This window comes from Rhipicephalus sanguineus, chromosome 2 (assembly GCF_013339695.2).
Source record: "Rhipicephalus sanguineus isolate Rsan-2018 chromosome 2, BIME_Rsan_1.4, whole genome shotgun sequence".
Taxonomy (NCBI): domain Eukaryota; kingdom Metazoa; phylum Arthropoda; class Arachnida; order Ixodida; family Ixodidae; genus Rhipicephalus; species Rhipicephalus sanguineus.
The window spans coordinates 198639784-198662419 of record NC_051177.1 but is presented as its reverse complement, the minus strand read 5'-3'; the positions used below and the strand labels follow the sequence as shown (position 1 = coordinate 198662419).

The 22636-nt window shown below is 44.7% G+C and overlaps 1 pseudogene; it reads right to left on the bottom strand.

Annotated features, from left to right (window-relative positions):
- Nucleotides 1–17676: 17676 nt before the first annotated feature.
- On the bottom strand, nt 17677–17853 carry LOC119384187 (5.8S ribosomal RNA; annotated as a pseudogene).
- Nucleotides 17854–22636: the final 4783 nt, after the last annotated feature.

Genomic DNA, 22636 nt, shown 5'->3' with positions numbered 1-22636 from the left:
CTGACCTGCCGAGGAACAAGTTCCTTTGTTTTTTTAGTGATGGCCCTAACACAATGAAGAGTGTCAAAACAAAGCTGAAGGAAGGAGTCTGTCCGAACCTTTTGGACATCGGTGAGTGCAACTTGCATAAAGTGCACAATGCCTTCGCACAGGCCTCAACTCTTTCGGCAGTGATGTCGAGCTCTTCGTGTTAGATGTATACTACTTCAAGCATGCCGTTCGATCCTCGAACCTCAAGGAACATCAGAAAGAGCTGGGAATACAAGAGCACATTTTCCTTCGACACGTTGGCAACAGATGGCTCACTTTTCAAGACAGCCTTGAACGAGTAATTGAGCAGCATGAAGCACTAAAGGCCTACTTCAACACCCAGACAGATTCTCGACCACCAGGTGCTGTGCTCAAGACTAGACTGGCAGCTGCGCTTGGTGACAAGAAGATGCTGGCAAAGATGCTGTTTCTGCGGAGCACTGCTGAAATATTTGTAGTATTTCAGGAAGTTTTCAGAAAGATGAACCGCTGATTCACATTGTATACTCTGAGTGTGTCAATCTCATGAAAATGTTGCTGAGCCGCTTCGTAAGACATGAAGTGTATGCTTCTTTGTCTGGGTCAGAGCTTAGGCGTCTTGACGTGGGTGCAGCTACGGGTCTCAAACAAGCCCCTGAGATTGGTCTAGACACATAGAGATGAAGGCTTGGGATCCACAAGAAAAGAAAGCCTTCAGGACTGGTGCTCAAGCTTTCTACATTGCAACGGCCAAGCATCTCATCAAGAAGCTTCCACTTGACAATAAGTTGCTTCTTCACTTGCGCTTTCTGGATCCATCTAGCCACCTGACCATGGAAGAAAGAGTGCAGTCATTGAAGTACGTTGCAGCTTGTGTTCCGAACATTGTCGAAACTGAGCAGGTGACTTGCTTGATTGATGAATGGCATTCGCTTCATTGTCGGCCTGTAGTCAATGGGGCATCATCCCACACTACCAGGTTTGGCAGCTACTGGGCTTCACTGCTGGCCACCGACTCCGCAAGATACCCTCTCCTGTCAGTGCTTGTGCGTGCTATGCTACCGCTTCCCCACGGCAATGCCGATTGTGAAAGGGGATTCAGTGAGAATAAGCATATTTTGGATAACCGGTCAAGCTTGGCTATCACAACCATCAATGGGATCCGCCAGTGAAGAGCGATTTGAAGTGCTACGAGAGCGAGCCTTCCCGTGTGCCACTGACAAGTCAGAAATTCACACAAAGCCTACATGGAGCGCCTAAAACGAGAAGCAGAAGACCGGAGGCACAAAAAAGAAAACCATCGCCTCCTAATCAGTCCACTGCTGAGAAAAAGCGGAAGCTTTGTGACGAGAAAGAAAGGCTTGAAAAAGGACTGGACTCGTCAAAGGCAATGTTTGAAAGGGCCCAGGGGCTCATCAAGTCTGGTGTGACTAGCAGGAACATGGATGATGTTGAATGTGGCCAGGTGCTACTTTCTGAGGCTAATTCTAGCCTTGCCGAGAACATGGCCAAGCTGGCAGCTGTAAATGAAGAATTGCAGAAGCTCTAGAATGCGGTGCAATGGGGTCATCAGTTTCAATTGAAATAAACAAGTTGTGATCATCTTCTGACTGTGTTCAGTGTCCCAATTTTAGACATTTAATAGTTTTTTTTACGGCAGCATTCATTCTCGATGCAGCGCATTGTTACTTGTGATTCCCTTGTGATACGCTGGCGTATGATGGATGTTGGAGAATAACGGAGCGTAAAACGGCTCTACAGCGTCAGGAGCATCATGCCTAGTTGCCACAAATAAATACTTGCACAGAACGTGATGCAGAACGCATTAGTTAGTACAAAAAATAGATTTAAGAAAGCCGGATATAAAAAAAACTTCTACTACAGGGAGTCGAATGTGCCACCTTCGGATCCAGACCGGGTACTTTACCATTACGCCACGATACATACGTTTTGCGATCTGTAGAATGACCAGTCACATACTAATACACGGTTTGTCTTCAGCTTTGTATGTTTGCATACCCGAGAAAGACGCGAGCTTCACCTCTTATTAAAAGTTGCATAGTTATTAAACGCAAACATACTGCTGCCAGTAATGAATGGCACGTCGAGAATGGCAGCAGCACTAACTTTCTTTTACAATTCACAACGTAACTAAGAAAATATCAAGTGGACCGAGGAGCGGGTATAGTTTACCTGCTGTTACTGCCAAGTTTAATAGCCGTTTCGTCACTCTTTCCAAAAGGCAACATGTGCAGAGCCTTTGTCGACTCTAATCTCATTCGATAAATATGCGCGTACATTGATTGAGTCATGTGATGTTTTTTCGCACACGCACCGCGCGGCCGTGCCAGCGCGGTGATCTGATGCTCTATCATTAGCTACAACTACATAACAGCTGGGCCAAAAACGAGTGCAGTGCGCAGGGAGAAATATGCCATCATGTTGGTTCAGTAAGGCGTATGAATTGACAACTCTATGTTCTCGCATGCGAGTCAGAAGTGCCGGCGAGTGCGACTGGCGGCGGTTGGTGACCGGAGTGTCTGCTGGAAGCGCGTCGCATCGAGGCTCATCACTTCTTGTGTGGACACCGTTCACAAGAAAAAAAATGCTTCATTTAGATTAGCTGATGCCACAGCTGTGTTGTAAAGGCATTCGTACTCGTCGGAATCGTGTATCCTGAAACCTATAAGCGCCAATAACACGTAGACGGACTCTGTCGGTGTGCTATGCCTAACCTTTGGTGGAAATCATGGTGCTACAATATTATGATGGAAGTCGAACTTGGTGGGCTTATCTCGATGCAGGCCGACGGTAAAAGTTTATGCATTTTAGCTTCGCATGCATTTTCACTGTTACCTTAAAGTGCCGCTGAGGTAAGCGAGTGAGCAAGAATTGCCAGAGTTGGTTTCTAGCGTGCGGTATCAAGTGGCAGCTGTTTTCTGGTCTACCCGCTGGAAGGGGCAGTTGCGCAGCCAGAGCTCATTTACTTCTCGGCAACTGTGTGGCGATGTAACACAGTTACTGCCCTCTTTCTATTCAGGGTCTGAAGGTTGCTTCTCGCCTGTTCCAGGTGCCTTACTTGAGTACTCAGAAATTGCGACACTTTACTTAATGAAAAGTTTTGGAATGAGCAATTTCCAGGTTTTCATACATGTCACATCTAATTTTCTGCTTCTGTGTCAAAAATCGTTTTGGCAAGAAGCTAGGATTTGCAAACGAACATTGAAATGAACTTGCATCATAACATTTCACAAAGGTTGCTTTCAGGATTAATTATTTCACTGCATTAAGACACTTATTGATTTAAGCAGAAAAACCTTGGCAATGGGGCCAGCATACCACAAGAAAGGTGGCAACATCTGATGGCACAGCCAAAGGATTCCCTTTTTGTGAGGGAAGCTGCAAAGGCGATATGATGTGTGCACAACCTCTACAACCGTAATATACGGGCACCCCATGTCACCGTTTCCTTCACAAGGAGGGCGGGCCTTCAAACATCGAGAAGCCGGCATTGACTCCATGAAAACTGGATGCCCTGAGGAGTAAGCCTTGTTTGTTGTATTGTAACTGTTAGCTGTGTGTGATTCACAGTGGCATAAATCACCTGAGCAAAATGTGTTATTTCTAGATTGTAATATCTCGCAATTTTTTGTACAGTTTAATTTAGCCTTTATAAGCAGTAAAATTGAGCAACGTGCCAACACACCTCACTCCTAACATGTAACATAATGTGCACTAATTTCCGTGAAAAAGTAATTGAGTAGCAGTGAAATGTTAATGCAACATTAATGCAACAAATGTCAGCGGATTGTGAGTAGCCATTTGTGATTTTGCAATAATGTACTAAGAACATGGTTAGGTGTTTACGAACAAACTTCAACTTCGAGGCTATGGAGGTGTGGCTGACACAGATTTCTAATGGCAGCTGCACGATCCTGTCTACCTGCATGCTGATTTTTCAGCTGCATAAGTCCACAGCGTTTCATGTTACAAGAGAGGGAGAAACAACTTTATCCCATCTTAAGGGAAAGGGGCTGCGAGAAGGCGAGGCACCTCTACCACCTCTGCCACCTCAGGATAGCGTCCTGAAGTGCGGGCTTGTAGCTGTGCATGGCAGCCTCCCACAGCTCTTCCCCGAGCCTTTGTAAACAATTAGGTAGTCATGTTACAAAGTTGTTCAGATGCCATTACTGCAGACAAACTTTAAATTTTAATGGCAGTAAATGTAAATGTGCACAGTACTAAATGGTACATTTATCGCTTTTACAGGCATTTCTTAAAATTTTAGTTAGTATCCAAAAAACATTTAAGTTAAGGTTTTATGTAATATTCTACTAGATGTACTATACCGTTCAAAATAGTAAGAACCACCTAATTATTTTCCTGCGATAAGCATGCCACTACCTGTTCTTGCATGCGGTAGAGCTCATACATGCACTTTCCTCTTGAGCGTGCATCTCTTTTAATGTGTAGAGCTGTGCAAGCACATACAATTATAGGTTTCACTAATGCTGCTGGTGTAAGAAAATTCAGAGCCAAAGGAATCTGTTCTGTATCTGCCACGCGGTCTGCACTGCTGTATGAAATAAAGGCTCTTTCGTATTGCCGCCACCGATGCATCGTTACTGCTTTAGAACAGAACAGAATCACAGTAGTTACTTTTTCTTTCTGTGTATTTAGACGCTTCCGCTTTTTGTGCAGGCATTGATGACAGACACTTGATCGACTGCAGCGATAGCCTTGCACCGTGTGGTGAGTGTTTTGTGCCCACATTCTTTCTTGCGTGAGGGAGGAATGACATTGCTTGGTACTGCAATGTATCATTTCTCGCATGTACTTGTATAATGTATTCACTTGTTTTTTTCCAAAACGCTTGAAGCTCGTATACTTCTATGTGTACTGCTATGTTTCCCTTAGTCGCACGCCTGCTGGCTCGGAAGCGCACATGCTTGTGTCCTCTGTGTGCGGCTTGTTTTCGATTGCGCGCACGTCAGCAACAGGCGTAACAGCACGCCGATGTATTCCGTACTTCGAGCATTGATTGAACGTACGATACGGGGAATGGCTTTCGACCCTTATATTGAAACACCACTAAGGTCTACAACTCGGGAACCGGCAGCTGCCACTGAACGTGGAAAACAAAGGTTATGTTGTGTACACTGCAAACGGAAACTAACCTAATTGGGCGTTTTAAGGGCTGCAATGCTCCTTTATACCACCTGCATCTAGACCATACTCCCTTAGGGTGTAATGAGATGGGTGTATAAGGTTCTGCGTCTCAATTTTACTTCTTGAGGAAATTAAGTGGATAAAGTGTGGAAGAAAGGAGGTAAATTCACGATCTGAGGTCATTCCTCACAAACGAGACCAACAAAAAATTCCCATTTCACCTCCTCTGTCGTGTTTCTTTTTATTTGTTTCCGAAGCTCTCTACAATGCCTTCAGTGTTGGCGGGCATGTATGCAGCTGCGCAGGGGGAAGAAGTGTGTTGTCATAAGAAAGCACAAATTTCTCAGAATGCTCAATAAATTCATGAACGTGCTAATCAATGATTTCTTCGTCTCGTCGACTGAGATACATTGTCGTACAGAACGTTGCAGAGGGCACACTTTGGACCGTTGGGTTCGGGTTCACGCAGCACGACCACAGAATGACTTCACTTCTGTCGTTTTTCCATCAAATGAAAATTAAACTAAAAGGAAAAGCCTGCAAGCCCTTGATGTGGCCGATTGGCACGGCATGCACAGTCAGTATACGCTTTTGGATAATGAACTGACCAAAGGCTGCGTGCCTCAACACACGGAAAAAGATCCCATGCGAAGAAAGCCCGCGAAAAAAAAAATATATGCGATTCTTTTCAAGCGCCCACTGTGAACAGAGGAAGCGAGAAAATGTGCCCTTCGATCTTAGGGTGGCTTCGGCCCGCCTGCTCGCCAGCGAGAGCGAGGAGAAAAGACGTGTTGGAATACAAGCGAGATGGGAAAAAGTGTCGCAAGGCATGCGCCCGCGAAGGAAAAAAAAAGCATAAAAGAAAGAAATGCAGAAAAGAGTTGTTTGAGTTCCGAATGCCCACACCGTAGGCTGGCTTCAGGAGCGAACAGGATGCCGAAGCGAAGCCGTCATGGGATTACCTTGGCCTTGTGAACGCCGCTTATGAACTGCCCAGCTGTGTCGGCCTTGTGTGCACGTTTTGTGCCTGCTCTGGCCGCTGGACGTGAAATGCGTGGTTTGAAGACAGTGCAACATGCCACACTGCAAGTGCGATCGTGCGACAATGACCCGGCGACTCAAACGAGCTTGCTGCTCTGTATATTACAGGGATGCAACAGCCAAAATAGGATTTGGAGCAATTTTTGGAGCAGGAAAATCTCTCTTTTGGAGCAGGTTACGGGAAAAAAAAAACTCCGTTTTGGAGCTCAAAATTCCAAATTTGGAGCAGCTTCACAAACAAAGCTTGCTTTTGGAACAGTAACAAAAAAATATATGCAAACATTTCGATGTCACCACCACAATTATGTTTTCAGTGCATAACATGCTGAATAATGCCAGTGAATTCTCCGGAAACCAGTAAGGCCTTGTGCATTGGTGAATTTGCACCAAGGTCTTTTACACCTGGCCTACGCCACTGGCTGATCACGTCACCGTTGCAATCCATTTCATTCAGCATCGATGCGCTGAATTTTGTATTCCGCCCTGCTAAGAAGATCTCAAGGAGAAAGTCCATTTTAAAGAGAGCCGCCATATGTGTATATAGTTCAAGAGAAAAGTCTAAGTCCGGTGTTTATATGTCATGCAACGTCTAAGACAAACCAGCCATATATCTATATATATATATATATATATATATATATATATATATATATATATATATATAGAGAGAGAGAGAGAGAGAGAGAGAGAGAGAGAGAAAGGGAGGGAGGGAGCTTGCACAGCGAAAGTCGGCATCGTTTCATTTAACGCAGTGCCTGTCGCCGCGTAGAGCCGAACCCTTCCTAGTTTCGTGCAGCGCGTCTCCAACAAAGCGGACGCCATCACTCCCGGGTCGGTCGCGTGCTCTACCGTACGACAGCTCTTCCCGAGGAGTATTCCTACCCGCTCCGCTCGTGATCGCATGCAGGGATACGGCAAAGATTTCGTTGGGTTAACAATGGTGAGCTGCTTTCGTTTCTGCAAGCGGACACGCAATCTGCATTTCCGCTCAGGTGGCGTCAGCCAACGGCATACTTGGGTTCGTCGCCTATATTATGCGTGCATTATATTAACAGTATAGTACCAATAGCGCTATTTCGCACATGCTACCGAGCAGATATAAAGATCCTGATCGCGATAAGGTTGCTGGCGATAACTCGTACTGACGTGCTCGTTGGTATCTGCCATGAAACATTCGCGCCAGGAAAGCGGTGACCGCACTCGCGCCGACGTCAAAATGATTAGTCGACCAATGTCCACATTTCCAAAAAAAAACGGAAGGCCTTTTTCGGCACATTGTGGTGTCGGCCTCACCGCGACTTGGGGGGGGAGCAAGTACCTTGATGAACTCTTTCGGCTAAGGGGGTCAGGGTTTTCGCGTGTAGTACTTCTCTAAACAAAACTTTACTCGTCAGTAGATTTAAAAAGACTTTACTGTATACAACCCGCGAATTCGTGCACGTGAGTACTGCTATTTGAACAAAGGCAGCGTTGAACCGGAATCCACCAAACAATAACGACATCCCCACTAAGATTTGCAGCACGTGTCAAACGGCTCGTTTGTCAGCTAACATTCCTTATGCGGTGCTTCCACATTAAATGGGCGTTCACCTTTGCTCATGCTGAACGACCCTGTAAAGCAGCATTTGAAACCAGCAGTAAAAACTTCATTTAGGCCCACCGGCCCACCAGCAAAACACACCGGAACAGATTAACGTCCTGTTTGAGTCAAGCGCCACTCGTCATATTGGATTGGATGAAAGTGCCTCTGGTGCTTTCTCCCAACATTAGGTCGCCAATACGGGCTTCGTTCTGCGTTAAAACGAGGCTAAAACTAGCGCAAAACCGAAAAATTTTGCGGTTACCGGGGCGTTTTGGCGCAGCGTGGCGCAATTTCGAGAAATATTGCGGTTTTGGCGCAGCTCGGCGCAGAAAAACGAAATTGTATCAAATGGCGCAATTGGCGCAGCTGTTGCATCCCTGATATTATCATGCGATGATGGGCACGCTGCGTTTGCGGCATCATCAGGAACACAAATGGTAAGTAATACTTATGTTTCCTCTGTTTGTGCATCCTTATCGTCGCTCTGGCAGCTGTAGGTGTCCTGCACATTGCATCGCGTGAAAAATGCAATGAAATTCGAAAAAAAAAAGGAAAGTCATCAAGCTCACATAACAACGATGTGTGATGCGTGTTTAGAAACTCTAGTTAATATAGTACATGCCAGCCAATATATGCGCGAGTGCGCCTTCAAAAAGATATTTGTATGACGTAGTCTTCTTGCTTGCGATAAAGCATAAGTGAAGCAGAGTGCTTTCAGGGAGTATACCTTCAAGGGAAAAATAAAAAGAGCCGCTGTTATCAAGTTGTCATGTGATGAAATGCGCATTGAGGCCAAATTCGTTTTCTGTTTATTCTGTTTCATGTTGATTTGCGTGTTTTGATCCTCTATCTCGATGTCAGTTGCTGCGCGTTAACATGTGTCATAATCGCCACATAATTGTGCCCATATGATGTGACAACATCCGCAAAGTGAGTGTTTTGTGAAGCACATGCAGTTTATGGTACTGTCACCTCATTAGTCACATATCAGCACTGGAACTTGCCAGGGTTACATGTGCATATTTATAGTCTTTAGGAGATTTGTTAGTTGTGCAAGGCTATTTTAATCGCATTGATATAAGTTAGTTGAATCTATTGAACCACATTGTTGAATCACCTTGTTTCTTCCCTCCAGTTATTTTGTTTTGCAATATGTTGCCACAATGTTTACGATCTGTACACAGTACTGACAAGGCAAAAGCGCTGGTATTGTGTCCAGGTCTTCTTTTGTCCTCATTACAAGTACACTGTCAATTTTTGCCATGAATCAAATACCAAGTCGCCCAATCTTCAGTCCTAAACAGAGCAACTTTGGTTGATCAAGAAGCTAGTGTTCAACGTGTGTATATACCGAGTGAACCTCCCTAACCTTCACACCCCTTTACACTATAATGCTAACTTGACTTACATCAAAAACAACCCGGATGGTGATACACAGGACAAGAGTAACACTTCTAGTGTTGTTTCGCATTTGTTTCCTTCGTGTATTCTTCGCCCTGTGTACTTTAAGTAAAAAGTTCACAAGGAACTACTTAGCAGCCTCTAAATTATGCATTTGTTTCGCGTTTTGTTAAAAGGTCGGCAACAAGTATAGTCAAGTGCGAGTCCTTGGCAAGAAATTCATTTTTATGGACACAGAAAGCTTATTGGACTTCTTCTTTGTATCATTTTCAGGAAGACATTGTGGCAAAGCAGCAAGAGTTGCTCGCCCATCTGCTTGTGTACGAGACAGTGTATCGTGCGAACACTCCGCTGTGTCTCATTGTACACTATCTAGAACATTTCCTACATCTTACAGCATTTGACCAAATACTGGGATTGATGCAGAGTGTTATGCATGATACTGCATGCAATCTTTCCAGTAGCGTGTGCATTCAAAATTTCGCATTGTTCAAAACGACACTGAGTGGAACCGGCTTTATTCAGCAAACTTATTCCTGAAATAGACAGTTGGGCGAGTTGATGTGTATTCATATTTAAAGAAAGTGCAGAAAAAAACCACACAGCACAGGGAAATGAGAACGAAAGGCACAGGGCGATGCACTACTAGCAACTCAAGCTTAACGCAAACCACAGGAAGGCATACGAACACAGCACGAAAAATTACAAAATTAAAGAATCACGTAGTTGCAGAAAGAGTACAAACATGTCTAAATAGCTGAACACGTCTTAACCTTTAGTTACTAGTACCCGCGTCGTCCTGTCCGCTTCATCTTTATGTGTGTTGTGGTTTTGTTTTCCCGCTTTCTTGAACTATGAACTGAAGTCCTGACTGCTTTACAGCCCCATACATGCGCGGCCAAATTTTATTTAACCTCATGACATATCAACTCCTAGAATCCAATGTGCCAAGCCACCAGTCACTATTTACAGGAAATTTTTAATTTTAAGCATGTGATTGCCTAATTCAAAGTTGACTTTGCAGCCATAGTGCCGGGCTTAATTTTCAATGTGGTAAGTATGCGTAAGCCATGAAGTGAGGAATTAAAGATGGCCCTGGCTGGCAAGGAAATATTGTAAATATAGATGTCTAATAATGCATAATAGAATTATTGGTACATTGCAGTCATGTGATAATGCCGACAAGTTCGCAAGCATAATTCCAGAAACTGAAGTTAGTTTTCAGATATCTGTAAGTAAATATGTGCAGCAATATATCAAGGCTACGTTGTGATATTGAGGGCATTACTGAATGCTTTTGCAAATCGTGGTAAGTGGATCTACAATCAATCTCAGACTTTTCTGCAGGAAACTCAACTGTATGATCATGTGCGACATTTTTTGATGCCATAGTGCAAACTAATGCAATAAAGAAACTAAAACATGCCTATCTGCATGGTTGCATATTTCCCAAAGTAAAGCTAGCCTTATTGTAGTAATTTAGTTGCCTTCATGTGTAGGCTGACACCAAGTTCCTTGTGGATCCCATTTCTTTGGATTGTGCTTAGACACTGGCAGTGTGAAGTGAACACACTACTTTCGTGCTGCTGTGAATTATATACAGTGCTTGGGCTGTACTGTATATGTTGTTCTGCGTGTTCAGTACTGGGTGCAGGTTCTGTGCACAAAGATGGAAGTATGCGCATGCTTACACTGACACGAGAACTGCTACTGTTTTGATTCCAATAAAATAGTGAAAACACTGTCTCTTGTATCAACTGAGGTATGACTATTTTTCGTTCATGCAACTAGAAGAAATGAACTTCTGCATGCAATACAAATTGGTGAAACATTGCTCGCTCAATGGAAAGGCTTGTGTTTTATTACCAAACAAGTAGAACAGATTATTCACACATTAGAACACATTGTGGAATAGAAATAGGCGACAGGCAGTTAGGCAGCAAGTCATCACTGTGTTCTAATGTTGATTGGGTGATAGTCATCAATCGTAGCATAATTCAAGGTGCCTGTTGTATAAGTGCACTTCAACATAATGTGCAGGTGGACAAGGAAGTGCACATACGACCAAGTTTTTCCAGTTTAGTGCCTATTTGCTACGGTCCTCCTGTTTCTGTGCTATGTGTGTAAAATTCTGAATTGCGAACAAGCCAACCTGTCTACTGCTGTGAATATAGTATAGTAGCAATTCAAACTAACCATCATTTTCTGGAGAAGAGCTGTTTCATTGAGGAAGACTGTAATACATATATTTTTAAAACTTCTACTGCGTTATCTGTGCAACAAGAGCGCCAATTTCACATGGACGTTCACAAGGGAGAAGTGCAAGAGCATAAACATTTTTATTTTGCGTGAGACATGTCACTGGTAAATTTGTGGATGTTGGGCCTGACCAACGCTACTAGATTAGCTTGACATCAGGGCACGCTTTTGGCATTCACTTTAACGCGGTGGTGTGATGCTTAACAATAACAGTTAATTAGTAAGATAGTAGGTAGTCTACGAGTATGAAAGCAACTAAATACAAAATATCAGTTATAGAGAACCACTGTATGCCACGCTAAAGCGCGAATTGCAAATAAGTGCTCATTGCGGAAATAGATTATCGTTCAGCTGCTCAGAAGGCGCTGTTGCCCCTGCGCAACGCTAGCGACAGTATGCGCGCTTTATATGCACTTAATGTAGGCGCGTTACAACGTCCTTGCAACTGGCGTCTGCGTGTGTAACATTTATGTGCTACGGGAGCGGCAGACGCGAGAGCGCTGACGGTAGAAGTTAACGATGGACATGGGCACGCTCGCGCTCAGTCGCCATTGACAGTGAGTCACGGCAGAGTTTTCGAATGATAAAGACGTGTTGCTCAGTGTCTTGTCCTCGCCCCTGAGGGGTTTTGGGCGACGGCTGGCCCAGACTCCTACAATGCAAACACAGGCGGTTTTAGAACAGCTTAGAACACGCTGCTGTCACTGGATGCATGCAGCTTGCGGCAGAAATTATAAAAATTACCCCGCGGCATACACCCATGGAATGCACATACGTTCAGCAAGATGAAGATACCTTTGTCGCGCTGGTATCCACAAATTTCGGGTGAGCGAAACATACGTCGATATATGGAGAAGCACTCAAGACGGCACACATTTACCATTTTTATAACTGACACAACACGACAAACCGAAGAATTCAGAGCCGAAGGTGTTCACTTTGGCCTGCATGACGCAAATTATGTAGTGGCCTTTACGTAAGCATAAACACACACCGATGGTTGTTCTTTGAAGATGACTGGAAGCGAAAGTACTCTCAGTGAGTTGACAGAGGAATTCAGGTTGTATCATTTGGACCTTACCGCTGAATCCGCAATTATATAGGCGCATCTTCGGGATATCGTCTCTATTATCCAAAGGTTAAATAATCGTGTGCATTCCCTGTTAATAAAATAATAGTTAAAACCCTCAGCTATCATCCAACCCTCCTGGTTCACGAGGCGCCGCTCTCCGGCCTGTTAATTAAGAACCTGCTTGCAACTTGATTTGTGCACGCACTGATCAAGTCAGCACGAGATCTGCGACGTTAGAACTCAACGCCACCCGCATGTTTGGCGAGATCTGAGGCCAGTTATGACATTCAAAGCTAATCGAAACAAGCAAGGCACAAGAGGCTGCGATACCGGTAAGGCAGTGTGGGTAAATTTAGGTTACACTCGAACGTGTGCGAGCCACGCGGGTGCACCGAGTTCAGCAGAGGACGGTTGGCCTCTACCGGAAGTGAGTCATCTTTTTGAAAACTCGCAACGAAGTTTTTCCATACTTCAGCCTCTTTATTTAACTACAACAACTATTATACACAGTGTCAACGGGAACAAGCACATCTGATCCAAGCATCGCTCTTGATTTATGCCGGCTATTGGCCAATAAGGATGCTATGTCTTTTGCTACGCGGAGAAACAGAAATGTGACGTCAGGTGACAGGCACCTGCCCACCAACGAGAGTGAGCGCCGGCCTCTGTTTGAAAAGAGGGCACCTTAGGAAACACGAACTTTGCGCTCCTCTTGTATCCTTCACAGCGGCGCGCACGACTGCAATATTTTGCTGAGCAGTTCATAGCCGTGTGCTTTCCACAGGATGTGTTTTTTCAACAAGCCAGAAGGGTGTTTCATGACCCGTTTAACCTTTAAGGGTTTATAGATGGGTATATCTTTTAGACATAATTCATAATGCTTATTCTTTTTGTGCAGGTGAAAACTGGCCAGAACACCTTCATCCCGCTCAACAAATGGCAACACATAATGAGAAATACGTGTGACGGAAAGTGCTGCCTGGAGATTGCACGGCATTTCTGGCCAGCTGCTGAAGCTGCCAAGCACAGCCCGACAGGCCACGCGTGCCGTAGCATGTCGACGAGTGTCATGAAACTGCAGGCAACCCCAGAAAAGGTTCACATGGTGGAAAGTAAGCAAACTTACACATTATTATAAACATTGCACTGAAATGCACAGTGTTTCACTGCTTAACATGAGTAGTACTGCAGGTTTGACGTTTACCAGTGGACACATTTCTGTACTGAGAAAATTCAAATGCATTGCTGAAGAATGCAGGGTGGTTAAAATTTGTTCAAAGACTGCCACATCGGTTATCCTCACATAGATACCTTTCTGTTAAATTAGCAGTTTCGTGCAGCAACTTGAATCAATGGAAATAAACCTATGACATTTTCATTGCCGCCCTCTGCCATTTTGGAAGCGTATTTTGGTAGGGGCTGGGATAACTGTTACAATTGGAATAAAAGCCTCACAGATCCAGAGCCGTTTTATGACTTCTTCACTAGGACAAGGGCACATGCGCCATGATATCGTGAAAAAGGCGGATTGGGCTGAAGCTGGCTTCTGTTCTCACTGACTAGTGTACGTGCAGCATGCATCTTAAATTGCTGCAACATAAGTCTAACCTTACATTTCTGAATTGCTGTTGGCCAGTTTGATAAAATTCCTGTTTTGTTTTGCATCGCCATCGAGAGTGAAAAGAAGAAAGTACTAACTGCATGGATTGCTCATGTTCTGCACAATCATGGATTTTATCACAATTTGTTACCACATTGTGGTCACGGGTAGGGCTTCAGAGAAAAGAAACACTCCATTTTTTCCCCTTGTTTGGCTAGCACTGAAAAAGCCATTTTATTCAAGTCTGAACTGCCTGAATACCTCACAATGTGAAGCAAGATACATTTGATGACCCAACACTGAACGATACATTTGCTTCCTGGGACCAAAACATGAGTTAAGACTTTCATGACAATTTGCTGCACGAAATTTGCAGGAAACTAGCCTGCTGCAAAATTATGCGACAAATTTTTTTGCATCGCTTTGACTAAATTGTAGCTAGAGTTCATTGTGTTTTGAATCAACTGACATGTATTTAAAGGAGGATTTATTGTATATATTTGTGTGAAAAGAGTAGCACAAGGGACATCACAGCTACCACTTCTTTACTTGAAAAAGTATTGATCATTCCTGTGAAATCCTTTTTATTTTCTCTACATGTCACTTTTCACGTATTTTTCAGGGTGCTTGGAGCAGTACGTGGGGGAAAACCTACAGCCAGAAGGAACATCACAAGAAGTCCGCACAGCTGCTGCGCTACCTGCGCGGATTTTTTACGGAAGCTGGCCGGCAAGGCAAGCGAGTGCGTGGCACCACTAAGAATGACAACTAAGTGAAAAATAAATGTACATTAAGTAAGCCAGCCAGTCAGCTTCTTATTGCAATCATGAAATTATGCATGGTGCTTGTTTCTCCTAACACATTTGGGACAAAATGTGTGTTACAATTTCTTTTTGTGGTAAATTTCTGTGGTTTCTTTTAGCCAGTAAATTCAGTTTGCTAAAATGTATTCATGAACACTGATGGAGAAAATGATAAAGTTGTGATCATTTCCACCCAACATGCCCGTTCCCATGTGTATTTTTGTATCCTTCCTAAAATGTACGCATACTCTATGTACGTGTTTCTGTATTCTGCTTTTACCACAGCAGTACTTTCAAGTTTTCATTTTTTGGGGTGGTCATCACTGATACCGCCATGCTACTATTTCCTAAACATGCAGTTATTCACGTTTCCTTCAATAAAATGTCATTTGAAGAAAATTATTTGCAGTTCTTGCTTCTTGAGAAAGCGCCAAAAGCAGGTGCGAAGCAGCCGCGATGGCGCCGCCGCTTGCCACTACTCATCATGCTACCACAGCGGCTACATCGAAGTAGAAGAATAAATACACAGATTATTGAAGTACATTGTCAATAACGTGGGAAGACAGTGCAAAAGCAATTAGTAACCAGTATGCAAAACGTTTGAACCGACAGTGGCGCCACCACGAGCAAGCAAGCTACCACAAACGGGCTGCAGCCAGATTTGATTTTTCTGGATTGGCTCGCCTCAAGCTGGCTCGCGCGTTTTCAGCAATCCAGTCAAGTACCGCTGCTCCAAGGTGCCAGCCGACGTCGCTTAAATTTCACCCCCACTGGCTCTATGGAAAAACGTCCTTATGGCTCTATGGTTACATCACTCCCTTGGCCGCATACTTGGTCTGATAAGCGTGGGAGCAGAAGTGCAATCAGCAAGGCATGTTCGACTTCCTCGGCGTCCAATAACGCCGCACGGTAGCCCGAACAAAGTCCTATTACAGCAGGAATTCATGCTTCCTTGGAAAAGCAGGCACTGCAACACAGCTACACCGCCTTTCTGCAATGAAGACCGCAGTGTAGAAAACATGTACCGTATTTTCTCGCATATAACCTGCACCAAAAATTGAAAAAAAAAATAGCCTGAAAAGTGGGGGTGCGGGTTATCTGCGAATAATCCGGAAGCAGAGGTCGGCTTCACGGCAATGCATGGCCTGCCGTGCAGTCCGCATCCCCATCGGCATCGTCTGGTGCAAAGCCAATAAAAGCCAACACAGGCCATAGACAGATCCCCTCCGTAGTGTTTATTCACTTTTCGAGGCCACTGCACTGACGCAGTGAAAGCGCGCCTCGCTGACCACCGCACCGACCTCGTGATCATACCCGGTGGCATGACTTCCATGCTACAGCCACTGGACGTGTGCCTCAATAAGCCGTTCAAGGTGCACGTGAAGCGGCTGTATGCAGAGTGGATGGCCGACGGCCTATACGCCCTCACACCGACGGGGCGCGTGCAAAGGCCAGACATTGCCCTGCTGTGCCAGTGGATCGTGGATGCGTGGGGGGCGATTCCGGCCAACATGGTGCGCAAGAGCTTCAAAAAGTGCGCCATCAGCAATTGCTCGGATGGCACCGAAGACGATTGCGTCTTCGAGAGCGGCGACGAAGCCTCGGATGGCAGCAGCAACAGCGGCGAGTCGGGCGATGACTGAAGGAACGGGAATCGGCGCCGTCAACGTTGCGGCGATAGCTTCGAAATAAAGTTCTTTTGTAAACGAGATTGTGACTGTGCAGTTGTGACTTCCCAAAACAGTTTTTTTTAAGCTAGGCACGCGGGTTATACGCGAGGATCTTTTTTCTTTTTTCGGGGAGTTCAAAGTTAGGGGTGTATATGCGAGTGTGGGTTATATGCGAGAAAATATGGTACAGTCTCAAATTTGTGCAGTGAATCACTGGTTGTGCTAAAGGAAAAAAAGCGTACATTGGATGTAAGTGACATTACACAAAGTAGAGCTTACATCCAACTAGGCATGAGAAAAGATGACATCTCTGTGTCATGGAACACAGATGGCGTCCCATTTTCTGAGTCTTCCAAGTTTTCCACCTGGCCACTGCAGCTGCAAATCAATGAACTGCCATTTATAACGCAGAAATTAACATGTCTCTGTCACCAACTGTCACCTGCTCGTAGTTCCCCCTGCCACCGTCTCTGGTAGTGGTGCCGTCCCTTGTAGCGGTGCAACGACAGTGGCACTCTGGTGCACGATTAAATCCAGTACCGCCAGTCGCTTGGCCAATTTTGGAAAATTCATGGAAGAAATCCGTCGCCGAGTGGCGGTGGCACCAAGCATGGGTGCTACGTGCACAAATACCCAACGCGATGCTGGTGGGGCTGACGGCCCTCCGGGCGGCCCTGAGAGGGGCATGTTTGTATGCCAAGTGTGCCAGAGGGGCTTCAATACTCGCCGTGGACTGAACATCCATAAAACGAGGATGAAGCACCGGGAGGCAAGTCCGCCACCCCCCATATCGTCAACTAGTGACAGAAATGATACTGCCCAGGCGGCTCAGACACACAGCACTACACAGGCTAATGTGGATATGCGAGTGTCTTCTAGGAGTCATGATGCAGGCTCCACTGGCATCATTCACATGGCCAATACGGATGACGCCAATCCTTTTGCGATACAGCCAGGCCTCTTTGGAATGCAGACAGATAGTGGGTGGGATGGAGCTGGCCCAACTGCAGAGGCCGAAATGGACAGCCCGGACCAGAGAGTTCAGACATCACACCGACCCAACACAAGGGAGTCACTATCCGAAGTCAAAAGCCATTACTTGGATGGAGCGGGCTGTTCCCCAAGAACTTCATTTGCATGTGCGTTCAAAGAATCAGTGCTCAGTGTGTCCTGCGATTCACACCAAGTCTCGCAGCTGGCTGCGTTCTTCATCGACCCGAGAACCGAGTGATCCACCGCTTGATTATCACAGGCACAGCACATACACGAAATGCAGAGCAGAAGACACCTTCAGGCTGAAAGAGAACTCGCTGGACTTCATTTCGAAGCACTCGAAGACTCGCAGTGCCCCTGTTTCATAGAATGCTGCACTGATGTAAATATTTGATCTTTTTTTCTGCTTAAAGTCATTGACTTGGAGGACTGTGCTACAACCACCCTTCGAAAGTGAGACTCCGGAACATTGTGTGCAATCAGTGTCACACATTGAGCTTTTTTTTTTCTGCCAACATGGTGCACAAGAGCTTCAAAAAGTGTGCCGTTAACAATTGCTTGGATGGCACCGAAGACTATTGCGTCTTCGAGAGCGGTGACGAAGCCTCGGATGGCAGCAGCAACAGCGGCGAGTCGGGCAATGATTGAAGGAACGGGAATCGGCGCCGTCAACGCTGCGGCGATCGCTTCGAAATAAAGTTCTTTTGTAAACGAGATTGTGACTGTGCAGTTGTGACTTCCCAAAACAGTTTTTTTTAAGCTAAGCATGCGGGTTATATGCGAGGATTGTTTTTTCTTTTTTCGGGGAGTTCAAAGTTAGGGGTGTATATGCGAGGGCGGGTTATATGCGAGAAAATACGGTACAGTCTCAAATTTGTGAGATTTTTCAGGACAGTGAATCACTGGTTGTGCTAAAGGAAAAAAAGCGTACATTGGATGTAAGCGACATTACACAAAGTAGAGCTTACATCCAACTAGGCATGAGAAAAGATGACATCTCTGTGTCATGGAACACAGATGGCGTCCCACTTTCTGAGTCTTCCAAGTTTTCCACCTGGCCACTGCAGCTGCAAACCTGCCATTTAAAAATCTTATCAAGCGAGTCTTGCTGGTAGATGAGCAGAAGCCTGACATATTGTTTTTTAAAGCCATTTGTCGACAAATTAAACTACCTCTCAAGAGAAGGCCTAATGTGGACAAATTCAGATGAGTGTTTAAGCGCACCCATGTGTTGCTTGGGACATGTGCTGTGGACACGGTTGCACGTGCCATGATAATGAATATGGCACAGTTCAACGGAGCACATGGGTGTGCTTGCTGTGAACAAAAAGGTGAAGTGGTACGATGGACATTTCAGAGTGTACCCAGCAGAATCCGTGAAAAACAAGATGAGAAGTGATGTCTCTATGAGACGCAATGCCCGTAAAGCAGAGAAGGAAAATGTGCCTGTACTGGGGATAAAGGGAACTAACGCCCTTGCATTTTTCAAAGTTCCATTTAGCTTTTGTGGTAGACTACATGCATGCTGTGTGCTCTGGCTTTGTACGGCACACAGCAACGATGTGGTTCAACCAGATGAGGGCACATGCCTACATCATTAGGGTCAGTACCTCCCAAATTGATAATCGGTTGAGTGAGCTCCAACCAGTGTTCAAGATGTCTCGCCTTCCAAGATCACTTACACACAGAAAGTACTGGAGGTCTTCAGAGTGGCGTAAGTGGCTTTTATTTTTTTCGCCTGTTGTGCTACCTGGAATACTCCCACAGCCATACTACGATAAGTGAATGACATTTTTGAACCTAATGCATGCTTTCCTCACAGATAGTGTCCCATCGGAGCTTTTAAGATCAGCCCAAAAGTGCATGTTTGCTTTTTTGAAAGAATATGAGGTGCTTTATGGGAAACAAAACACAACTTCCTTTTTGCATATCGCTGACTGTGTTTGAGAATGGGTTCCTTTGTGGAACTTTTTAGCTTATCCTTGCGAGAACATCAATGGCCGTCTCGCAAAACTCGCTAACAGTACAAAGCGAGTGCAGTAACCAATTGTCGAGGAATTCCTCATTCTATTTGCAATGCCTAAACTTAGTACAGAAAGGTGGGTTCACCATCAGTGAAACGCCTTTCGACTGCAATGCTGAAAGGGTATAGACTTAGAGTTCACTGCACCGTCTTGCCAGAATAAATGCTCATTGGCACATGACATAACACAGCGCTTGGATTAGTATACAAGAAGATTCTTGTCAATGTGTTCAGCATTAACATCGATCAGCTGGAATATTCTCGTAGGATAAATTCCTATGTTCAGGTCATGTCACATGAAGCAGTCTTTGGACAGGTTACTTCTATTGTTCGTCAACCATGCGAGAACCATGTGGAAAGTTCCAATTGTAAGAGCGACATACTTTTTTTGTTTGTTGAGGAAGCTGAAAGAAAGCTCGTGTAGGACGTCAGTAGGAGACATGCAGTACATTTCCCGGTCATAACTATTTTCATAAGGGGTTATACTCGAAATTATGTTTTATGTCCATTCGTTGTAATCTCTGCGGACCCTACTCTTTCAGAAAAAAAGCAGAACTCATGGTCATATTTATAGTTTCAAAGTGTTGCAGATTCTCAACGAGTTCCATCGGCTTACTGAATTGAATGCAAATGAAGGAACATTAACAGTTGTGAAAAATTATGGGCAACAAATCCTGGCTCTAGCACCTCACAGTAGTATCCACCCGAAGTTGAAGGCGTGGATAACTCCTGTAAGTTTTACCTGTACATGTGCAACCACTCTCACCTCTTCATTTTTCTGCATTCATATATTACGCCGCAGCATCAAAACACCTTAGAGCGGAGATTACAACACTGAATAAAGTACATTTTATTTTACACACTCCATGTCCTTTCCCGCTAGCCTCATTTCACGGTCGTGACCAATAAGCTGTGATGAGGTTTCTATATTTCTCTCTTAATTCCACTTTTGCTTAAGCCAATTGCAGAAGCTTTTATTCTTTTCATTGTGACGAACAGAAAGGGATTCCCTGTCCAAGCTCAATCTTCATTACACTGCAGCTCTTTATCGATTTCGACTTTGCGGCGACAGAGCGCAGCTTGATATTTAAGCAAGTTTACGTATCTCACACCTTTATCCAGGGTATTTGTTTGTGCCCACGTTTCATCCGGATTTTAATTGCGCATGATTCTTTCCCAGACCGTTCACCCCTGAAACAAGCCATGTGTCGGGATGGGGGAAGGCCTGCATCCATTTTGCAAAACCAGTGGGTATCGTGGCTATGCCTACGCTGTGCCTACAGTGCTCCTGACACACCTATGTACTTCACCAAATAAAGCACCCGTGAAAAGAAATGACTGGAATGTATGTGAGCAGCATGCACCTGCTTAAAAATGGCAAAAGCCGAACTCGATCAGCAGGCAGGTGCCTGCAGCACACGTGCACTAACGTCAGAAGCAGGAAGATAGCAATATTCCCGAGCTGGACACATCTGGTACAGTGCACGATACCGGCGATGTTGAACATGTGTGAGTTAACCTCCGTCTACCTGATGAAACGTGGAACAAGTAAACGTTTCGAAGTGAATGTAATTATTTGTTATACGGTGTGGGTGAGCTCGAGGGCGAGCCGGCTGACCACATCTTGATGCCCAAGTTGGTAAAATTCAAACCTAATAGCTGCCAACGGAACAGATGCATGCCAGTTCCGTCCAAATTTAAAGAATTCTGTGGTTCTTTCTGTTGCGTAACACCATTCAACTTCTCGCACGTGCTGTTCAGCTAAAAACACGTAATGCCTTTTAACAGCACTGGAGCGGCGTATAAGCGATTATTTGAAACAAGTGAAACTAACGTCTGGCAGCCCTCCACAAAGCAAGCAAAACGTCGCCGCAAGAACCTACGGCGCAGACAGCGCCATCTGTTGTGACCACCATCTTTCATTGTTAATTTGTGCAGCCAGATGTCCACGGGCTAGTCCCCTCCTGTCACCATACAGTGGGCATAAATAAAAAAAAACCACAACAATAATCACTACATTTCGATTCGAAGTGTGCACCGATGCACCAAGCCTTCTAAGAGGTATCGAAGGTAAGAAAAAACTTGACAGTAGCTGTTTTCTGGTCGATTACGTGAGACAACTCAGCCAGAGCCGCATAATTCTTGCTTTTTCAACTCTCACCGTTCTGTTATTTGCACAAAACGCTGGTAGTAGGACACTTTCTAAACTCTCATTTTTCTGTTATTTGCATGAAACGCTGCTAGGCAGGAGTAAACGCATAAAAATGAGTGCTAAGCCTGAAGTGCCATGTAATGGCCTTGTTAGCAAACTTATCCTCGTTCCTTAAACGAACACTAAAGTGAAACAATGAATTAGTTTAGACTGATAAGTTATGCTCTGAAAACTCTACTGTCATTAATTTCACCATCATAGGCACATGTAGGAGAAAATTAAGGTGAAAGTTTCAATTTTAAATTTCGCGCCGACATCTCCACACGTGGCATCATAGATTTCAGAACGTTTTATTCAGATTTCGGCCACACTGGCTCAACGAAATTTTCTGAAACTTGGTATGTATGTGTCTCTGGCCCCCCTCAGAGGACAATGTGCTTCATATTCACCGATTATGAACTACGCAGGCCATAGTAGACGCCATCAAAATCTATGACGTCACAGCGATTGGTGCAGGAACTTCAAAATGGCGTCGCCACCCGCATTTTCTTTTTGTGGGTCTTCTTGCTTACGAAGAGTCTTCCCGTGGCAAGCATAGTTATTCTGGTAATATGAAAGAGCAATTTACTAATACAAAGAAAACCGTTTTTCTCTTTAGTGTCCCTTTAATGGAACAAGACTGAAAACAGGGCATAAGTCTCCAGACGTTGCAGTAATTTCGGCATGGTGCCTGCCAGATGAAAAAGATTGAACTGTTCCTTTGTTTTGTCCTCTTTCTTTTGCGCTGTAACCAAAATGAATCCATATCAACATGCTTCTGCGATTAGGGCACTAATATGTGGGCACGCCAACTACTGTAAGC